Source organism: Lissotriton helveticus, chromosome 2_1 (genome assembly GCF_964261635.1).
Source record: "Lissotriton helveticus chromosome 2_1, aLisHel1.1, whole genome shotgun sequence".
Lineage (NCBI taxonomy): Eukaryota > Metazoa > Chordata > Amphibia > Caudata > Salamandridae > Lissotriton > Lissotriton helveticus.
In genome coordinates, this window is record NC_136059.1 from 1,973,918,414 (window position 1) to 1,973,937,537 (window position 19,124).

General features: G+C 46.0%; 1 protein-coding gene across 2 annotated transcripts in view; it reads right to left on the reverse strand.

Moving 5' to 3' along the window:
* SH3D19 (SH3 domain containing 19) overlaps nucleotides 1-19,124 on the reverse strand; it is a 656,725-nt gene that overhangs the window by 34,427 nt on the left and 603,174 nt on the right. The gene's annotated exons all lie outside the window — the stretch shown is intronic.

Consider the following 19,124-nt stretch of genomic DNA (forward strand, 5'->3'; position numbering starts at 1 on the left):
TCACCACGTCTTCAACAAGGCCGACTCAGTCATCGCACCCCATCCCTGGGACATCATCAACACCTCCTTCGACACCGCCACCTTCCCAGAGAGCTGGAAGCACGCCAAACTCAGCGCCCTACTGAAGAAACCATCAGCGGACCCCACCGACCTCAAAAACTACCGCCTCATCTCGCTCCTTCCTTTTCCTGCCAAAGTCATCGAGAAGACCGTCAACAGACAGCTGGCTGCCTTCCTCGAGACAAATGTATCCCTCGACCACTCACAGTCTGGCTTCCGGGCCAACCACAGCACCGAGACCGCCTTCATCGCAGCCACCGAAGACATCCGAGCCCTGCTCGAGAACGGGGAAACAGCGGCCCTCATCCTCTTGGACCTCTCCGCAGCGTTCGACACTGTCTGCCACTGCACCCTAGTGCAGCGCCTGAACAACATCCGAATCCAGGAGAAGGCACTGGAGTGGATCATCTCCTACCTCGCCGGAAGAACACAGAGAGTCTGCCTCCCCCGTTCAGATCCGAGGCCACCGAAGTCATCTGCGGCGTACCACAAGGTTCATCACTCAGCCCCACGCTGTTCAACATCTACATGAGCCCCCTCGCGGCCATCGCACGCCAACACAACCTCAACATCCTCTCCTACACCGACGACACCCAGCTGATCCTCTCCCTCACCAACGACCCCGCTACTGGCAGAACCAACCTACACGAAGGGATGAAAGACATAGCCGAGTGGATGATGAACAGCCGCCTGAAACTGAACTCAGATAAGACGGAAGTCCTCATCCTGGGATCATCACCCTCCGCCTGGGACGACTCCTGGTGGCCCCCTGCCCTTGGCAGCGCACCCAAGTCAACGGACCACGCACGCAACCTGGGCTTCATCCTGGACTCCTCCCTCTCGATGACCAGACAAGTCAACGCCGTCTCCTCGTCATGCTTCAATATCCTAAGCATGCTACGCAAGATCTTCCGGTGGATCCCCACCGGAACCAGGAAGACGGTCACCCAGGCCCTCGTCACCAGCCGACTGGACTACGGCAACTCCCTCTACGCCGGAAGCACAGCCAAACTCCAGAAAAGACTCCAGCGCATTCAGAACGCCTCAGCACGACTCATCATGGACATCCCCCGACACAGCCACATCGCCGGACACCTGAGAGACCTGCACTGGCTCCCTGTCAACAAGAGAATCACGTTCCGGCTCCTCACCCACGCACACAAAGCTCTCCACAACCAAGGCCCCAGATACCTCAACGACCGCCTGACCTTCTACACTCCCACCCGCCAGCAACGATCGACCAGCCACGCCCTCGCCGTCGTTCCCCGCATCCGAAGAGCCACAACAGGAGGAAGATCCTTCTCCTACCTGGCTGCCAAGACGTGGAACTCCCTCCCCATCCACCTCCGCCTGACCCAAGACCACCTCTCCTTCAGGAAGCAACTCAAGACCTGGCTGTTCGAGCAGTAGAGGTCCCCCCTCCCCCAAGCGCCTTGAGACCCTCCGGGTGAGTAGCGCGCTATACAAATGCTTTGATTGATTGATTGCCTGCCTCGACGATGCAGGCCCTTGTTATTTCTATGCCTAAACCTGGCAGGGATACTCTTGAGATGACTAATTATAGACCCCTATCGATGCTATCTACAGAGTATAAGATACTAAGTAAAGCTTTTGCTCTGAGAATACAGGCCCGACTCCCTGCCTTGATCCACCCAGACCAGTGCGGATTCCTCCCAGGCAGGAGCACTTCGCAGAACACGCGGAGACTCCATTCCCTCATGTCGGTCACGCCGCAGGATTTTCCCCGAGCAGGCTGTATCGCATTAGACCTCCGACAGGCGTTCGACTCCTTGTCATGGCCGTTTATGTTTGATGTGCTGAAACGCTTTGGCTTCCCGGAAACATTAATGAAATGGATACGACTACTGTATACAGACCCCTCAGCAAGGGCACGTACTGGCAGATATATCTTGGATAGTTATTCCATCCACAGAGGCACCCGGCAGGGCTGTCCACTGTCACCCCTTTTATTTGTATTGAGGCTGGAGCCCCTAGCGATCGCTCACAGAACTCATGTGGATAGAATGGGCATCTCCCTCAGGGGGACCCATAACTTAATATCGATCTACGCCGACATCTTACTGTACCCTCCGGGACCTGGAGGGCGACCACTCTCCCATAGCGAATATATTTGACCGATTTGATGCTGTGTCAGGACTAGCCGTTAACCCTGCAAAATCTATGGGCTTCTACTTTGGGGCACAGCAGCACCCTTCCCGTATTCGATTTGGCGGACACCAGATCCCAATAGCGCAGACTACATTCAAGTATCTGGGCATTAACGTTTATAGATTGCCTGAGGACCAGATTGAGGGGAATGTACGTAGAGCCATCACTGGTTTACGGGGTAGCGTAGGATACTGAACGTCCCTGCCCCTGTCCGTCATGGGCAGAATTGCCGTCTCTAAGATGGTCCTGCTCCCCCGTATATTATATTACTTTGTAAACCTACCGGTTATCCTCCCACAGCAAATCTTGAATACACTGAACAAGCTCCTGATCACTCTAACATGGGGCACTGGAAGGAGGAGAATAAGCCTCCGGAAACTACAACTGAGTACCAGAGGTGGAGGTCTGGGGTTGCCTGACTTAAAGGGGTACTACTACACGAGCCAGCTTCAGTGGCTGGCGCGTTGGTTAGCAGGGCAGGACCTCCACGAGATCGACCTCACGACAGAGCGACTGGCTCGTGGGGAACTGCACTCCCTCCTCTTGCCAAGGGCCAGGATCCCTAGGGACTGCCACCCTCTCTTACACACCGCCCTGTTGTGCTGGCGGAAAGCCCTGGCGTACACGTCAGAGACCACGCCGTATGCAGACAATATCCCTTTGTTGGGGGTCCCGACGCCGCAGGGGGGACTGACACGAGGTAGGCTACAACCCTGGGCAGACGCTGGGGTGGACACAGTGGAAGGCTTATTTGGGGACGACGCACTGCTGGACCACGACTCCTTTTTGCAACTTACTGGAGCACCCCGAGGCTATATATACTACACGCCACAGTGTCACACTATGTACGAACTACATGGGCCCCGCAACGAGTGAAACCAGCGCGACACAAACTAGTACACTTACTATATTACATGGGAACCGGGGGACACTTGGTGCTATGGCTCTACAATGGGGTCAGGGAACACGCTGCCATATGCCTTAATCCACTCCGAGACTCCTGGGCACAGGACACGGGGGAAGCACCGACAGATGGTGCCTGGAAGATTATCCTAGAACATCCTAGAAAGGTGTCCCGAAATGTTAAGTTTAAATTTATACAAGCTATGGTACTGCACAGGGCATATCTCACCCCCCAAAGGCTCCATAGGATGTTTCCAGATTCCCCTAACTGCTGTCCCCGTTGCAGGGCAGACGATGCCGGTCTACTTCACATGTTATGGGCATGTCCACGTCTACGGAGATACTGGGGGGAGGTTTGCCATGTCCTACGTATAGTCACAGCGATGACGGTACCGGAGGAGGCGCTGTACTGCCTAATAGGTCACCGGCAATGCCCCAAACACCATAAGGCCCAGCTGAAGCTCCTTGATTTAGCCTTGCTGCTGGCAATCAGAGTTTTAACCATGAGGTGGAAGTCAGCCAGGCCTCCAGACTTAGAGGTATGGTGATCTGAGTTGCTGAAATGGGGCAGGGCTGAGGGAATTGCTTTGCGCAGGGAGGAAGAGAAGGGACAGCCAAAATATCCGATTGCAAGGAATTGGGAGCGGATGCTACTGGAAGTGGAGGAAATGGAGAGGGCGCCATCATAAGAGGACGGCTCTTAACTGTACTGTGAATGTGTGGAGAATGGGTGTGGACGGGTTACGCGGCAGAACAGACCCAGTGAGCGCGCAGGTCAGTCAGCTGAGTGGAAGCACGCCAGCTGGGATGAGGCTGATTCCATGTCAGGACAGGTTGCCAGGCACAAGAAGAGTCCAGGAGACGTACGGGATGGGGTGGGGGTAAGCGGGGTGGGATGGGAACAATGTTGAGACCAAAAGATTTTCAGGATTAATATTACGTTTTTAAGACATAATACACGGAGATGTAAGACAGAATGTATCACAGATAATTATTGTTTTCCTGATCTACTGCCTATGAGCGTGCGAAACTCAACATGTCTTAGATGTATTAGGATACGCCGATGATCTCTAAGTCTGAAGTTATTTGTTGGGGGAGTAAAGAGGAAAAGACTGTACACTGCTGATGATACCCATTTGTATACTGTAATATGACATGCAGTCAAGAATAAAGAGTTGAAAAAAATATATATATTGTTTACCACTGCCATTTTGTGCCCTTTCTCGTAAGCCACAGCAGCAGACTTTCAAGATAAGATGACACTGGTATGTGATTAAAACACTGCTTAGTAAAAAAACAACAATTGCCTGCACCACAGATCTCCAGAACACAGTACACGGACTGTAATACACAATGAAAGATGTGAATGGTCACTGAGTGACCCACTCTGGCATAAAAACTTCGATTTCACTAAAAGTGTAGGCAACGTGAAAATGGAGGTTTTGAAAGTTAATCACACCCCCCGATAAGAAAAATAAGTGGCAATAAAGAACAATAATATTAGGTAATCAATTAAAAAAAATAACATTTATTTGTATTTTCCCTTTTAAATAATACAGATAGTGCGAAAAAGTCTGCAACCTCCTATCAAATGCACAGAAGATATTGCAGAAGACTTAGGGAGGCTTTTGAAGTTGTCAGCAGTGTGACGTTGCATTCTCTGGGACACTCTGGTGCTATAGCACAAATCAGAGGATGACACACTGAAAATCAAAGACTTATGACTTAAATAGAGGTAAAATTAAGTGGGTCCTACTTTCTGGTGGACCCACTTTAAAATGTGATACACTTTAATTGTACGTTACAAGACTGGTTATCACCTCATCAGGATGGTAGGAGCATACATCACATGTTCTCCAATTAGACCAATAGGACAACAGTCTCATTCACACACCTTCAGACTTTTCCAGAAATAAGCATGTTTGAACACATTCATCATGATTGCTTGAGAAGATAATCTAAAATCCATTGTTACAACCTGCGCTTGGCTGGTGATTACTAAGTGGATACACACATACATAATCATTGTGAATGAATCATAGGCCGTTTACACTAATCGTGCAGCTATACACAGTAGTAAGAACAGCAACTGTAAAATTAACAGCAACATTTGAGAAAGCTACACCTTAAATTAAGTGATTTGGGTTAGAGTGGCTGCATATATTGGAAAACCTGGGCTCTGGTGAAAATATACTTTAGGAGACATAATAAAATAGTTATCATAAAGTAATATTTCCTGGTTTCTTTCGTTCAGCATTCTGTAAACAGGTGAAAGTATAAGGTAATCTGGGCAAAAAAGGATCTAAAAAGAAAATGTCTAGCAAATCACCCTTGAAATTAGTCAACAAACCTTCAATCATGTATTTAATCATATTTCACAAATGGATAACAGGAAGTATTTTAAACAAGTAGAGGGGTCTGGCAATGTAATGTCTAGGGTGCAGCACTCCGCCCCAATACGCTTCACTCGTCCAAAGAGGCAAACTTTAACCTCAGAAGAGAGTGCTAAGAGGTATTTTGAACCTACCATTCTCAGACTTTAAGTGCAGATGCAAGCCGGCATGGAGAGTCAAATCGAGAACAATTGGCTTGAGACCAACGTATTCACCAACAATGAATGAAGCTTATAAACAAACTAAGAGGATTTACTACATATTTACACACAACATATGAACTGGCGATACCAAGGCACCAAAAGCACTCATTATGGGATGACACCAAGATGTCCCAGGCATACATTTGCATTATTTTACCATCCTTAAAACAGTAATTAAAAGAGTTACAAATACACTGACTACTGATATATTAGTACGTAACTTTGCCAATGAGGACTATACAAATAGCTGAGAGTTTAAAAATAAACAATAATTAAAACATGCGAGGTGGACATGTCCTGGGTTCTTGCCACAGTTCATATTTAGTTCACAGTCTGTATCTTACTTTAATGTATGAAAACAATTTAAACAAGCATTGGAAATGCAATAGGTCTCGCATCATTAGAGTTAGTGCTTTTAGAATTGTTTATGGGTTTTTGTTGTAAATCGTTAGCATTTTTGTTTCCTGTAGCCAATGGTAAAGAATTACAAATAAAAAAAGCCATAAACATTCCAAAATGTTTGTCTTTTTTTTTTTATTTTTTAAATGAAGTGTATGCTTGTTTGTGTGTGATGTGTTGTGTTATTGAACCCAAAATATAACTCGCTGAGAGGTAGCCCAAAACTGGTCGTGTGGCACAGCATATAATGCACAGTATTTTAGGTCACGTGTAAGCCAAACATATAATTACTTACGTCATTACTAGTTACAATTTGTGGGTCGCACCTTTTTCAGAGCAACCCTCACACACATTTTTCAGCCCACCTGAAGGGTTCGTACTAAGAATTTCCAACCAGAGCTTCATTCGGAAACTTTTAAAATGTTGAGAGTAGAACGGAGGAAAGGACACAGTAGAACAGTCTGAATCATGCAGACTCGCTCATTCTATATATATTTGTTGTTTGTGCTTCAGTCAGCCTTTCTGATATTGGCACGGGTTGCCCTGCTGTGAGGTTATGGGCATAGCACCGGTAGAATTTCACTTTTAATTTTAAGGAAACCTAGATTTGTAAGAAATTGCCCCGGTGCGGTTGCTAAGGTGATGGCAGTGTTCTTTTGTTTTTTAACGCACTAGGAGGGGGGAGGAGAGTGCAACCAAGAAGTGAGGGGGCGGAGCTGGGGGAGGCTGTGAGAGAGAGAGTGGGGAGGAGAGTAGGAGGAGGAGGGGGGAGGAGAGTAGGAGGAGGAGGGGGCCCAAAAGAGACAAGACGGAGGGAAGTCAGAGAAGGGGAGGGGGGAGGAGAAATGCGACACGGCGGGCTTTAATTTTTTTATTTTAAATGAAGTGTATGCTTGTTTGTGTGTGATGTGTTATTGAACGCAAATATAACTCGCTGAGAGGTAGCCCAAAACTGGTTTGACCTCTGACCCTATGCATCGATAACAGCTTTCTGTCCCCCATATTGCATTCGTTGTTATGTCATAACAATGTCATTCTAAGTTATGTTTCCCAAGGTCCTTTGCTGGGTTATATGTGTGACGCAAGATCACACCAACTCTGTGCCTTACGGCGCTATTCACAATAAAATACATCCAATTAAAGCAGAGATGGCGGTAAGGATGCCTGCGTGACCTGTTCAGCTTAATTAGTGGCCCCTTCAAAATCTGTAGCTTGAGGGTGGTGTAGGCGTGCGTTTGGTGCGCTTTTGTAAGAGGGGGTGGCCAAAACACGTCAAGAAAAAAAACACAGCCAGCAGCAGTGAAATAATGGAACACTCAGTGTAAAATGAGGTAAGCATGCCCACGCCTCCTGGGCAGGAGTAAAGCACGCATTCTCCCCTTCCAAGGGCTGTAATTAACCCCCCACCACCTGCCGCGCAGCTCAGTAAACAGCAATTAAGATAATCTCATCTTCCTGATTTAAACACCGGGCGCCGCTTGGTAACCGACGGCTGGCACGGGGCGTGCCTGGGATCCGTGCCAGTTCTCGCCGTGTGCACGACGGATCAGTGGCATGAGGGGGCGTGGAAGGACTGTGCGACAGAAGTGTGACCTGAGCTGGCCGAGTTGCGTGTGAGGACGTCTGTGAAACAAAGAGCATTGCACAGAAACGGAAATGACGACATGGAATGTTTTGCTTTGAGCGCACAAGACTACGTTCAATAACTAACAGTAACCCATAACACTGGACTAACCTTGGGTTCTGGAGCTGCGTGCTGGCCAGCGTAAAGTGCCTCGACGCCTCACTAGGGGTAGTAAGCACTACATAAATACAATTACAATTTACTATGTAAGAGATCCAGCGTGCAATGGCTGCGAGGATCTGACACGAGGAGAATGCAATGAGAAATTGCCCCGGTGCGGTTGCTAAGGTGATGGCAGTGTTCTTTTGTTTTTTAACGCACTAGGAGGGGGGAGGAGAGTAGGAGGAGAAGGAGGGGGAGGAGAGTAGGGGAGGCACGGCCTAGCGGCCGTGCAACCAAGAAGTGAGGGGGCGGAGCTGGGGGAGGCTGTGAGAGAGAGAGTGGGGAGGAGAGTAGGAGGAGGAGGGGGGAGGAGAGTAGGAGGAGGAGGGGGCCCAAAAGAGACAAGACGGAGGGAAGGCAGAGAAGGGGAGGGGGGAGGAGAAATGCGACACGGCGGGCAGGGGAGGGGGCGGAGCGGGGAGAGGGTGTGAAAGCAGCAGGGGCAGGCAGGCGGCTGGGGGCATGTGCACGCGCTTTTAAGCGCATGCGCATTGAGCTTGAATTTCACGGGCACTGCAAGGAATCGCCACGATTCCTTGCAAGTTGGTTAAAGACTGTTTAAGCCCCCATAGTCTCGCAAGCTCGATGCGCATGCGCATCGACAGGCGAGACCTAAAAAATGATACACAGCATTTACAATTTAAAGTGCTAATTAGTTAAAACGGTCATGGGAACGGCAAGGGGCTAACTTTCAAATATAAGAGTCGTCCTGAGAAGGGGCATAAGCTAACCAATGCAAGGGTAAATACTTTGGGATAACCATGTAAATTATTTTGTTTCTCACTTTGCCCACTAAACAGTGTTGACATGTTGAGGGATATTAGAGGTTGCTGCAATTCATCCATAACCGTGGAAAGTCAAGTGTAAGATCTCAAATTGAGTAGTTTTAGAAAAATGAATGAGGAAGGAAATGTACAAGTGTTTGCATCCAGATGCGAGTATTGAGATACGTAGAAAGGTCTTTTACAGTAAAAGAAGACCTCAATGGTCTGAAACCACTCCATCGGTCTCTTGGAAACACAAACACTCCAACATTAACTAGGGCACAGAACAAACACTGGGGAGTTTGATTCACAAAGGTAAAGTTACACTTTTATTCAAGTTTACGATTTGTTGATATTCACATTTTACGAGTAGTATCTCTACGACTGCACATTCTCTGCACTCGTGCCGGAGTCTCTGCACTCGAGGCAGAGACCGCACATAAAGAGACAGGACTGTCCTATGTTTTAATTGCGGAGTCTACACCACGAGCCGTCCCCTGGATGCACAGATACAGTACAACAATAACTAGAGCACAGAAAAAAACAGTGGAAGCTTGATTAACAAAGGTAAACGTACACTTTTGTGCAAGTTTAGATTTTTTGATGTTTGCAAACAAATTTTATGAGCAGTATCTTTACGACTGCGGAGTCTGCGCACTCGTGGCGGAGAATCGGCACATAAGAAAATAGGACAGTCCGATATTTTTACATGCAGATTCTCCACCATGAGTTCAGATACTCCACAGTCAAAGATAATACTCTTAAAAAGTATTGGAGAATATAAAAAAGCGTACATTTACACAAAAATGTAAGTTTACAATGTGAAATCAGGTCCAGAGTTTCTACCCATTATTTGTAAGGACTATTGGGTGTTCAGATTTTCTCTTCTGGGGCAAGAGGACAAATCAGTAAGGCTGTAACAGGCGAGTGGAAGAGTACAGGGAGTTTGCATTTATGGTCATGCATCTGTATTTCTCCCCCTTCTGTTGGGCTTATACCATTACTTTACAAGGCTGTCCCCATAATTCTCAGCCATGCTATAATGTACCTCTATAGGTGTGTGAGGACATTAGAACTGAAAATACTATTGCCTTGAAAAAGTTGGATACAACACTTCAATTGTAAAAGTGTAAGTGGTGGGGCCCCAAGGTTTCCTCAGGTGCCCCATGCAGGAGCCATGGAAGGTCAGAGGTGCCGAAATGCTAGGCTGCATAGTCTACTGCACACTCATGCCTCTTTAATCCACCACCAGGCACTCCCTGCCTCTTTATATAACTTGTGAGGACTTTTTTTATCCTTGCCTTTTCCCTTAGTCAGTTTTTCGGTCTTTCTCTTCCTCCTTCTTCCCCCTTTGTGTTTTTCTCTCTTGCTCTTGATGAAAGTCTGTTAAAGAAAAATAAGTGCAGGTCTCCAAACATGAGTACCAGTGGGCTCTACCTGCAACCACTGACTCAAATTAAGCACTGAACAGATACAAACGTAGGAATTTCAGTCAGAAGCACTTCGCTCAGATTGATAGATTTAAAATACTTCTACCCATCGACCTAGCAATTTACTTCTCTCCTCGTGATTGCTTCCTAAAGTTGATATTATCTAGTATTTTCCTTATTATTGTGCCCAAACATTTTCTGGAAGGGATTACCCTCATCTCTGGGCACTCTCATGGGGATTAGACTACTGCCCTGGGAAAGTGCAGGGATCAATAGGGTGGGAGATCTTTTCAGAGATAATGCACTAATGACACATCAAGAATTCACACAACTTCATGGTATACGGGACTCCCTTTTCTTAACACATGCCATCGTTCTTATATATGTTCGAACATACTGGGCCCTACTGGGATCTGAGCATACTACACATGCACTGATACACACCGACTATAGTATGTGTCATGGTCGATACATGGTTAAAAGGCTGCGTAGTCATATAAATACATCTCTGGTACCCCTGCAGATTAAGTGGGAAGAAGATCTAGCCTGAGCTCTGCATGATAAGGAATGGCATTTTATCCAGGAATACCGAGCAGGATATCTTGCAATTCGCGTTTTAAATTTATACAATTTTCAGTTCTGCACAGAGCATATCTAACACAGCAGAACCTTCACTCAATATTCCCTGCTGCCCTAGATGTCATGCAGATGTTTCAGATCTATTACATATGTTATGAGCTTGTCCCTTATTAAGGTCTTATTGGACAAATATACGAGCCGCACTATCCACACTGACAGGCACTATCCATTGGGATAATATCAAACACGGTCTATTGGGCTTCTATCCCAAACACAAGAATTAAAAAGAGTTATAACAAGAGTTGTAGATTTGTCGCCCCTTCTGGCAAAGCGTCAAATAACCAGGCAGTGGAAGTCCCTCGAGGCAACCCCAGTGTCTAGCTGGCGAGAGGAAATACGCTGGGACACGGCGGAGAGCTATTGTAGAAAACTGGCTCTTTATGTGATATTTCAAAAAAGTGATATACCATGTACACAGTTCCCTTATGAGTGGACAGGTGCTTGCTATGCAATTCCAAAGGGCTCTGTTAGGGGGTAGTATTGTCGAGCAGCCTTAGGCTTAACACAGAGGAGTGCAAGACATTTGCAAATACACACAATGATTAATAAATGACACACACGACTCAAGAAGGAGATTGACACCAATTTATAAAAATAGCAAGTATCTTTATATATGTTTAGGCATCAGAGAAAAATTATGCAGGTAAGTACGTTTTTAAATATAAATTCTTTTCACTTTAAAAAGCACGATCTTAAGCAGCACTGATGAAGAGAGGTGGCAAACGCAAAATTTTGTGTACCCCTCTTGAAGTCAATGTCCCATAACGATAACATTTACTAAAGGTGTTTTGTGAAATTAATCAACCCTAGAATAAGATGCACACATTTTATTATACACGGGAGTACTAATTTTGCTTGCATGTTGCCATATAATTAACATGTGTTGTTATTGTGTTGTGAATTAGTGCGCAGCTTAAATATAAACAAATGCAGACTAAATGTGCTTATTGTATACGTTTTTGTGCTAAGAAGTGGTCGATTATGTAAGTATAAAACGCATTTGTGTGGCTTATTTGCTAGGTAACAACTAATGGGAAACATTAGTATGGTGGGAGGTAAACAGAATGGGTTTAAATTCAATAACTAACATGAATTTGTGTTTGTTTCTATGATAGTTCCAAAAGTGTCTTCTGAGGCCTAGATAAACAAGCATTAGAAAAGCAATCGGGCTTGGATTTGTTTGAGCTAATGGCATTGTAAATGCCAATGTATTGTTGCTATGTGTTATGGAGTGTGTTCATGTGGTGTGTACTGCCAGTGATCTCCTTGTGAGTGTGAGAATATTGCACCGTTACTGCCTGTGATGTCCTTCTTGTGAGTGTGAGAAGCTTGCACCTCTGCTGCCTGTGGTCTCCTTGTGAGTGTAAGAAGCTTGCACTGCTGCTGCCTGTGATGTCGTTCTTGTGAGTGGGAGAAGATTGCACCTCAGCTGCCTGTGGTCTCCTTGGGAGTGTAAGAAGCTTGCACAGCTGCTGCCTGTGATGTCCTACTCACTACTCTACTCTACTCACTACTCTACTCACTACTCACCTCACTACTCACCTCACTACTCTGCACTCACTACTCACCTCACTACTCTACTCACTACTCACTAGTCTACTCTGCACTCACTACTCTACTCACTACTCTACTCACTACTCTACTCACTACTCTACTCACTACTCTGCACTCACTACTCTGCACTCACTACTCTACTCTACTCACTACTCTGCTCACTACTCTACTCACTACTCTACTCACTACTCTACTCACCACTCTACTCACCACTCTACTCACCACTCTACTCACCACTCTACTCACCACTCTGCACTCACTACTCTACTCTGCACTCACTACTCACTACTCTACTCTGCACTCACTACTCACTACTCTACTCACTAGTCTACTCTGCACTCACTACTCTACTCACTACTCTACTCACTACTCTACTCACTACTCTACTCACTACTCTACTCACTACTCTGCACTCACTACTCTGCACTCACTACTCTGCACTCACTACTCTACTCTACTCACTACTCTGCTCACTACTCTACTCACTACTCTACTCACTACTCTACTCACCACTCTACTCACCACTCTACTCACCACTCTACTCACCACTCTACTCACTACTCTGCACTCACTACTCTACTCTGCACTCACTACTCACTACTCTACTCTGCACTCACTACTCACTACTCTACTCACTACTCACCTCACTACTCTGCACTCACTACTCAGCACTCACTACTCACTACTCTACTCACTACTCTACTCTCTACTCTGCACTCACTACTCTCTACTCACTACTCTCTACTCTACTCACTACTCATTACTCACTACTCTGCACTCATTACTCACTACTCTGCACTCACTACTCACTACTCTACTCACTACTCTACTCTGCACTCACTACTCTACTCTGCACTCACTACTCACTACTCTACTCAACTCACTACTCTACTCACTACTCTACTCTCTACTCTGCACTCACTACTCTCTACTCTCTACTCACTACTCTCTACTCTACTCACTACTCATTACTCACTACTCTGCACTCATTACTCACTACTCTGCACTCACTACTCTACTCACTACTCTACTCACTACTCTACTCACTACTCACTACTCTACTCACTACTCTACTCACTACTCACTACTCTACTCACTACTCACTACTCTACTCACTACTCTACTCACTACACTCTACACTCTACTCTACACTCTACTCTACACTCTACTCTACACTCTACTCTACACTCTACTCTACACTCTACTCTACACTCTACTCTACACTCTACTCTACACTCTACTCTACACTCTACTCTACACTCTACTCACTACTCTACTCACTACTCTACTCACTACACTACTCACTACACTACTCACTACACTACTCACTACACTACTCACTACTCACTACTCTACTCACTACTCTGCACTCACTACTCTGCACTCACTACTCTGCACTCACTACTCTGCACTCACTACTCTGCACTCACTACTCTGCACTCACTACTCTGCACTCACTACTCTGCACTCACTACTCTGCACTCACTACTCTGCACTCACTACTCTGCACTCACTACTCAAGTACTTTCAATGCAAGGTGACTCTCATTGATGCTTTATAACTCAGGTAGGAAAAGACACTACTTCCAAATAAAGAGTGTCCGATGAAGTATGTAGCTCACAAGGGTGGGAGGAGTGGTGACGGTTCAACCTACGTGTTCCCAAAGTGAGTCACCCTCGGAAGGCCTGAAATGTTTATTCAAAAGACAAAACATGAGTAATAATCTCAAATGTGCTCTGGGTGGCAATTAGCATGGTAGTAGCAAACATTTGCACTGTCAACCCGCATGAGGCACCGATGCCCTACTTGCTCGGTTCTGCTTTTAATGCAGTAAACCACTACAACTTGTGGGAAAGCCTGGTGTTGGCTTTTAGCTGTCAAATGCATTTCCCTTCGGAGAAATATGCCTAGCGGCTCAATTACCAGTCATTCCCAATACACTACAGCGCTGAGCACGAGTGATGTGGCTTTAACATTTAACCTCTGACCCTTAAATATTTGCTAGCTTTTAAACTGATTGTGTACAATTACCCCATCACGTCAAGCGCTGATTTATCATCCCGTCCAATAGCTTGTGCTCCAGCAAATGCTAAACTGAGACGCCTGTTTCAGAACACTTAAATATTTTACTGTCCATTATATATGCGAAAAGTGCTCCCCTGCAAAAAAACTGTCAGGCTCGGACAAGGGACTGCTTTAGACCTCACATAGTTTTACATTGAACGCGCTCACCGCTCAGACCATCTGGATTGCATTACACGGGCACTCTGACAGCTCCTAATTAAGATTAATAGTCTGCTGTGCGCGTAACCGCACAGAAAATGCCAACATGGCCGCCTAATGCCCTATGGCATCAAGACTACTACAAAAACAGCACCGCGACGACCAATCACCATTCAGATAATAAAAAGAAGATCGCGCACTAAGGAATGTTTCTTTCCTGAGCCCTAAAGAAACTTTTTTTTTTTCTTTAACAATAGGAGCTCGGAGCTCCGCCCCACTTCGTGGTGACGTAGGCCGAGCCCTAAAAATGGATGCTCGGGTAAACAGTGAGCAAGAGCTGGACAGCTCAGGCGCCAAAACCTGCAAGTCAGAGTGAACTGCCTGTGCTCGAGGAGGGTCAAGGCTGCCTTGGCCCGGAACCTAGGATGGGTGCCAGACATGGACGCTGGAATGTTGTGATCGTGAGAACGGGAGTCGATGTTTCAACTTAAGGAAATAACTAAGCTATGGACTGTATCTGTTCTTTGCTAAACTTTAACTGATTTCTAAAATAAGCGATTTTTCCTGAGCTCTAAATAAAATGATCATTTTGAAATAAATATTAAGATTTTACTGAATAAAGAATTTATTAATGCATAAATGTCAGACATAATAAAGTTTTGCTTTTAATAAAATTGGGAAAATGGAATTTTAAAAGCTGGTCTTGTGATTTTCCTACGCCTAATTTTCTTTCTAGCAGATCCATTGCCACTATGGTGGTGCGTCTGAATAATAAAATGTTTGAATAAAACCATGGTAATGTGTAATAATCTATAAGTGTAAATAATAACTGATTTAAATAGGTTTTAGACACTCCACCAAATGTTACAGCATTTCTCCAGTGTGATTCACCAAAAGCCCTGAAGCCAAGTGTAAGTGTACAAGAGTAAACGTGCAGTGTTATGGGCCCCACTGACAAATGGTTGTGTGTTTAAAGGTTTCAGGGTAATGGTGAGTAATGATTAGAAATAATTTCTGGAGTCGCGCTGTAGCAGCACCAGAAGTACACCACCAGCGCATGGGGCGGCTGGGTGTGGAAAGAGGCTGCAGGCTCTGGCCTGGATGCCAATCAGGCTGAACCAGCAAGTGGGCTCAGGCCTTGTAATGCTCGAGACGGGAGGAAACCTTTGTTCCTCTTCTGCAAGGCCCAAGCATGACGGGTGCAGGAGTGTCCTTAGGCATTGGGTTTTCCTTACCAAAGCAGTTGCAGTTGAGGGGGCCTGCGACCAGAGGCTGCAGGCAATGTCAGGGAGTCCACGAGGAGTGAAACCACAATGGACTCGAGCTCTGGAGGGCTGGGGGACCTTGTTGACAATGGTGTCCCGCTTCAACTCAGGCCGGAGGCGACGAGTGCAGTGGTGGCTTCAGGTGTCGGGTTTTGGCGATTCCAGAGGCATCATTCTTCTCTTTTGGAGTTTCTTCAGAACATGTCCATTGTTCAATGGAGTCTTTTTCAAAGGCAGGCAGTCCTGCCAGGTTTCTGGAGTCAATAGCTGCAGGACAAGTCGACTGTGGCATAGTTTTCAACGAGGGAAGACAGGCCAACAGGGTTGGTACCACATCAGGTACTTCTTCTATCCTCTCTGCTTTTGTGGCTCTTCGGTGTCCTCTCTCTTCTTAGGTCATCAGGATACGCTTCTCTGGTGCCAGGTCAGAACAGCGTCTTGGGTGGCAGACTGGCAGAAACCAGTCAGCAAGGACACCAGAGGCTGGTAGGTTTTCAGGGGGCACCTCTAAGGTGCCCTCTGGGTGCATGTATTGGTAAATCATACACTGGCATCAGTGTGCATTTACCAATATGAGATGTTTAATACCAAACACCCCTATTTTCAGTGAAGCCATCATGTAGCTGAGGAACTCGTTTTCACCAGTGTCCAGCACGTCTTAGGATGGCTTCCCTGGTCACTTGTACTGGCAGTATTAGGACTGACCAGCAGTCCTGACCAGCAGGCTCATGCAGGTATGTCCTCACATGTAATATTCAGCACCCTGCCTTAGGGCTGTCAGGCATGCTGTAGGGGTGACTTCCAAATATTACATGCAGTTTTAGGAACCTAGCACACGGGGATGTGTGACATGTTGTGTTTTTACTTTTGTCTGCACCAAGACACGCAGCCTGCAATGGCAGCTTTGAATGTGCTTGGTGAGGGGTCCTTTAAGGTGGCACAATTCGTGCTGTTGCCCTTAGGGACCCTTTAGTACCTCAGGCCCTAGATACCAGGGATACCATTTACTAGAGATTTACAATGGGCGCTAAAGGTTTTGACAATGGGGGAAAACAACAACCTTTTTAGGGAAAGAACACTGGTACTGGGGACAAGGTTAGCAAGAAGTACAATTCAGTCAAAGTTGCATCAAATATTAAGTAAAACGTGGGAGGGGGTACTGCAACAAAAACCCAGTTTCCTACAGCTATGCTTTAAGCAGATAGGGATACTGTGGTCTGCGAAAGCTACCATATTGCATTGATCTGGGATGATATACTGGTCCCTATAAATCCCAAGAAGAAATGGAGTGTCACCACCTTTTACACGCTTAAATACACCCCCTCCCCTTATTAGGGATAGCACTTCAGTTTTGCCCTGATGCTGGATTAGAGATACATTCAGGGATACTCAAGCCCATGTCCCTCTGATGACTTTGGCATTTGAACCCTGCATACTTCCGGCGTTCACAGACACAGTTACACCACAAAGTATGGTTATCCCTATAGATTCCTACACAAGAGACATTCCCACTTTGATACAATGCAATTCTTGGAGACAAAGATTAGAGATGACAGTTAGGGTTTAGGGGTGGGGGTTGGGGTTCACAAAAGATTTCTTAGCTTCGTTTTGTTTGTTCCTGCCAAGAATTCGTCTAGAAATGCTTTCTTACTTGAAGTATGATTTACATATGACTTGATGCGGAAATGATACTCCATAATGTAATCAACACTGTATGATCTAACCTCACTGTATTACTATATTTGACATGTATGGAATATATGATACCTACTAAAACACAAAATGTGTTTAAATTATTTTTATTTGCATTTTCATTATTTTTTATTCATTTTCACTTCTCTTTATTCCAAAGTTGACCAGAACTAGTTCATATATAGGTTTGTACTGGTGCTCTCTATTTAACCTTTTAGAGCACCTGGTTATGGACGAATGCTCTCTGAACTGGTGTGAGTATGGTAATGGGAGATTCAATAAGTTTCTACTGCCATTACCAAAAATAATAATTTCTTCTTACTGAAGTTATAGTACGTGGAGCAGGGCTTCATGGGTTGGGTTGAAAGGGGTGGAGGGAGTAGGAGTGTCCACGTGGTTCAGGTCTGAAACATCTCATGTACTCATTTGCTTTCACCTAAGATGTAGGTGTTGGATGATAGAGGCAACATCCCCATTTTGTACAAATTCTATACCAGTGTTCTTTTTCCTCACATATGATTGAGAAAGATGGAACCGACTGCACAGTGTGAGGTACACAATGCTACAATCAGATATCTACAAACATCTAGAGCATCCTTTGGTATTGTATTGTATTGTATTGCGTATTTGTATAGCGCGTACTGTCACCCAAAGGGTATCCTGGCGCTTTGACTTAATCCAGACCAACGCAAAACACAGCACTACACTGCCCTGGGGAATAGATGGGACTTCAGGCCTTTCTTAAATGAGGAGAATTCCCCCGTGCTCCTTAGAGTCACTGGCAGTGAATTCCAAAGCTTGGCGCAGTATATCCAAAGGAACGGCCTCCCATCCATATCCTCCGGATCTTAGGGACTGTTACCAGATGTGCCGATGAAGATCGCAGGGGTCTGGAGGTCAAGTACCAGGAAAAAAGTTCTTGTAGCGGAGCAGGCCCCTGATCAGGGAGGGCCCTAAACACTATACACAACGCTTTAAAACAAATGCGCTGGTGGACCGGTAACCAGTGGAGGTCCTTAAGCGCAAGGGATGAAGAGGCCGAACGCCGTCGAGAAAGGACCAATTTAGCAGCCATATTCTGGAAGCGCTGCAATTTTCCAATCAAAATACTGAGGGCACCCAGAAGCAGTGCGTTGCAGTAGTCAAGCCTACTGAGAATAATACTCCGCACTACCTCTGGTCTAGCTTGGGCCGGAAGCAAAGGGAGAATCTTACGTAGAATGAGGAGCAGCATCATGCATGTGGCGACAGTTTTGTTTACAAAAACATTCAGCTGCAAATTTGGTCCAAACATAACGCCTAGATTACGGGCGGAGTCTGCTGCCGCGACTGTACCCTGGAAAGCAGTGGGCCAGAAATCCGCCGGCAAAGGCAGAGGAATGCGATCCATGGAGCAGTGCAGCACCTCAGTTTTTGAGCCATTAAACTGAAGGGAGTTAGTGCGCAGCCAGTTCGCAGTGGCTGTCATGCAGCAGTGAAAAGTCTCCTGGGACACAGCCTATCTGCCCTCCAAGGAGAAAATAAGCTGCGTATCATCGGCGTAGTTTATAACCGAGATACCGAATGAAAAGGTATCTTAGTGTTACAATCCACTCCCCCACCTTACCTCACCAAGCTTTTTGTCCTGCTGGTAGACAAGTGAGG